Genomic DNA, 4428 nt, shown 5'->3' with positions numbered 1-4428 from the left:
GTCAAAACTTTTGGACTCATTTATGCATGCATTTCTAGTTTATGCACACGAACATTTTGACAGCTATCTTACTCCATATTACTTCCTCAAAATAAGCTGCGAGTCATTGTGGTTGTTGAGCTCTCAGTGGTTTGCGTCTCACGTTCGAACCTTTAGTTTGTTCCATTCCTCCTGCTGAAGCTTTCCAATGATCTCACTGTTTCTTAGTTAAAATGAGATGTCCAGCTCGTGTTTTGTGTCTCAGTGACAGAAAGTTTCCTCCATGTTGTGTTTGGACAGAAAATGTTGGGATAAAACTGTTGATGCTTTATCTTTTCTGCAGCTCTGCAGGCTGGAAACAGCAGCTCTGTTAACGGACTGGATCATATCTATAAAGTCATTGGAGAGGACATCACAATCACATGCACCTTCGGTTTATCGAAAACATGGAGGTTATTCTGCAGGGAAAGCTGTGAAGGAGAAAACAAACTCATTCTAACTAATCGAACCACAGCTCAAAGAGGACGATACAGGATTGATTATAACGATAAAACTTCTGTTCTGTCTTTGAGCATCGAACAGCTGACCACGTCTGACTCAGGACGGTACCAGTGTGGTTGGGGAAGATCTTCATCATCACCATCTTCATACAGATACTTTAAACTTGTTGTTGCAGACGGTGAGTTTCTATTCAAGCTGCAGAAAAGCGTCGGTTCTCACTGACAGCTGCTGATGTTTTAAACAACCTGATATTTTCTGCTTCATATCATATTATCACTCTGGAGTCTAAGAACCCGCCGGCGGGATTTCTGACACTTCTCCAAAAACACATCTGTAACTCTGTGAGTTTTTGTCATTCGAACATATAAGTGACACCATTAAAAACCTTGAAACTTCTACTTTTCAAATATATATATATTAAAATAAATTTTATAGTTGGCCCTTTTTAAAGAGAGTGAAAAGAAATCTTTGGATTTTCTGTACTCTGACTGCAGCAGCCTCCTAGGCCACACCTACCGCTATTCACATGTAAAGTACCAGGTGATGGAGTGGCTATTCACAGGTGAGAACACAGAAATATCTATATCTATATATATATATATAGATATATATATATCTGTATATATATATATCTATATATATATATATAGATATATATATATACGCAGATACAGTATATATTTATATATATATTCACTTTACACTCATATTATTTTTTGTCAGGCTTTTCAGAATACAACCATATGTGTCACTTTTGCATAGATGTTTACAGTTAGTTGAAATACTTGAAAATGTCAAGGTGTTGCAAACTGCCTCAAAGTCTCTGAAAGGCCTCAGACTCCAGAGAGTGCTCAAAGTGATAAATGCTCGTTTCATGAGCCCCTTTCACACTGTGACCCGCTACCTTAGCGGGTCCAAATTGCACCTTCGACCCGCGTCGAGCAATGTGAACGCTTGGCGTGTTGGTGACCCGTGCCGCCTGAAGTCGAGTTCAGGGGGCGTGGCCTAGTGGCAGAGCGTCACACGAAACACAGAAAATGCTGGGCGTGTACAATGACGTAGGCACAAGCCATGCGTCGGAGGTAGGGTTAAATACACCTTGAGGACTCGTTTTTGCAATTGTATATGCAGTTCATGGAGATGTTATTTTACGGGGTGTGGATGGTCACAACGTGGGATGCCGCCGAAGAACATATGCGGAGAATACAAGAGCACTATAATGTCCAAGTTGAGGAAATCCATCGACAATTTGAAGCAGAAGAACGCGAACAGCGTTCTTCTACAGAGGAACTTTTTCCTCATGGCCTTTAATTTGTTGGTCACCTGCGTCTTGCTGCGTGGGAAACCGCGCTCTCCCATCTTTCTCGCCAGCCCTTCCAGCAGAGGTCCATCCTTCACCGTCCCCGAAATGTGACGGTAAATAACGTCCTCTGCTCGGAGGCTGAGGAGCTCGCTTGTCTCCCCAGTTGGCCATATTAAAAAATGTCTCCAACTTGATGAAGGCTAAAACAGAGTGAAACTTGTCCTCACCTGTCGCTGTTGTTCTGAATCAGCTGTCCATTCTGTCTTTTAAACTCCTCACGTCACGTCACGCCCACGTCCGACCCGCGTCAATTGCTTTCACACCAAACTCGGCTCGGCAAAAACACTAGGGTCCGACGCGGGTCGAAAGGCGAGTCGAGTTGACGCGGCAGCCCGGGTCGGCAGTGTGAACGCAACAGCGGACACGCTAAATTCGCGGATTAAATTCCTCAGTGTGAAAGGGGCTACTGAGACATGTTGAGGAAAAAGTGTAAGTATTGAGCTGTTGTTCTCCTCTTTACCTGCCATCACATCTTTGGATGAACTGATTGTTGTATTTAAATGACACAGAGGTCAGTCCAATACTCTGCAGAGGGGGAGATTATGAAGCAGCGACTCTTTAAAGATCCACTTCCTGTTGCTGCTGGACGAGCTGTTAGAGCCACAGACTGATTGAACTGTGTGATACTGAATAAAGGGACAGTTCGCCTCTTTTGACATGAAGCTGTGTAACATCCCATATCAGCAACATCATTTATGAACATCTTCTTACCCCCTGCTGCGTCCTGTGAGCAGAGTTCCAGCCTCGTTTTGGTGTTGATGAAGGTAGTCCGGCTAGTTGGCTGGGGTTTAAAAAATAAAGCATTTTGCTTCTCAAAACAATATGCGTTCAACAGAGTAATACATTTGCATCACAAAATGGTTCTCCAGGAAAAAGTCAGACCTCACAATCGCTTGGCCCTATTTTCTCTCCCTTCGTATCACTGCCTGCTGTGCAGACCGTGCAGCAAACACCGTAACAGGCGCGTCTGTCGGCAGGCGGCAGCAGGCAGTGATACGAAGGGAGAGAAAATAGGGCCAAGAGATTGTGAGGTCTGACTTTTTCCTGGAGAACCATTTTGTGATGCAAATGTATTACTCTGTTGAACGCATATTGTTCTGAGAAGCAAAACGCTTTATTTTTTAAACCCCAGCCAACTAGCCGGACTACCTTCATCAACACCAAAACGAGGCTGGAACTCTGCTCACAGGACGCAGCAGGGGGTAAGAAGATGTTCAGAAATGATGTTGCTGATATGGGATGTTACACAGCTTCATGTCAAAAGAGGCGAACTGTCCCTTTAAAGTGATCAGACTGCATCATCTTCAGCACAGAAAGTAACTCCTGCTTGTTTTCCTTCTTTAACAGCTCTGCTAAAAGGAACCCAGGAAGAACCCTTCTATAGAGAAGCTGGAAGCTCTCTGACAGTCGGATGTTCCTTTAATGTCGGTGGAAGCACAAAGTCCTTCTGCAGAGGAGAATGTGAAGAAAAGATTCTTGTTCAGACAGATGGTGACAGAAATCAAACAGGCAGATACAGTATTGGATATGAAGAAGAAACATTTGGAGGAGGAGTTCTGTATGTGACCATCACACAGCTGACACCGTCTGACTCAGGACGGTACAGATGTCATCTGGACAGATATATTAAAGATGGATATACAGACTTTAGCATCACGGTCACAGATGGTGAGTTTTTACTGAATCAAAATGCTCTGAATGTCTCTGGAAGATTAAAACATGTTTTATCATCAGTCACTGACAGCTGCTTGTAAACTACCTGATGTGCTGTTTAATACAACAATCCTGCTAATTGTATTTTCCACCAGCTGTAACGTCCATCTTTATTCCAATAACAATGAAACAAACTACAACAAGCATGTTTTTTTAGATTAAAAGATTTAAAGTACTATTTGATTATTTTCTCCCAAAATCAACTCAAGCAGCATTTACATTTGAAGCTCATTTAATTTCTTTTTATGTTTCATCTTGTTTTTGCTTTATTATAGTCTGTTTGTTTCCTTTGTGGCAGCTCCATCAGCTTCTACACCAACGACCACACAGAGTTTCAGCTCCAGATCAGGAAGCTCCGCCCCTTCAGCCTCCTCTGGAACAGCTGACCAGTCTGTACCGCCTCAGCATGAAGGAACAACATCTACAGGTACATCCACACGCTGTCTGATAGATTAAAGCTTGTATTTGAATCAGTTTCTGTGTCCTACTGTAAGACTTTTGTTCACCATCAGCCAAAGATGGGTGTTTTTCTCAGACTTGCTTTCATGTCGCTGAAGAACCTCCAACTCAAACCGAACCCGTAACTCAGTCTCTACGTGGCAAAGTAGAACTGCACAGGTCTCCTGAATACTGTTTATGTTGGATCTGAATTGGATTTTAACGTATGACGTGTTAACACAGCCATTTGTTATGTGGATATACAGTGTGTGCGTTCCCTCTGCAGCCATATAGCCTGTGATTAATTAGCTGATCCAGCAGGAGGCGTCAGAGTAAAACAACTTGTCAAACTTCTGCAGATGTGCTGCTGATTGTGGGTCTGACTGTGGCTGTCACAGTCATCCTGTTATCAGTGGCTCTGCTGGTGTTCTGCA

The 4428-nt window shown here is 43.1% G+C and overlaps 1 long non-coding RNA gene across 1 annotated transcript; it reads left to right on the top strand.

The window, feature by feature from the left end:
• Positions 1 to 3429: 3429 nt before the first annotated feature.
• LOC142390157 (uncharacterized) lies at positions 3430 to 4428 on the top strand. Its single transcript, XR_012770430.1, has 3 exons — positions 3430 to 3511; positions 3855 to 3983; positions 4354 to 4428. It is a non-coding gene; the product is annotated as an uncharacterized LOC142390157 (long non-coding RNA).

This window comes from Odontesthes bonariensis, chromosome 10, assembly GCF_027942865.1.
Source record: "Odontesthes bonariensis isolate fOdoBon6 chromosome 10, fOdoBon6.hap1, whole genome shotgun sequence".
Classification (NCBI taxonomy): Eukaryota; Metazoa; Chordata; class Actinopteri; order Atheriniformes; family Atherinopsidae; genus Odontesthes; species Odontesthes bonariensis.
This window is presented reverse-complemented; position numbering and strand designations above follow the sequence as displayed.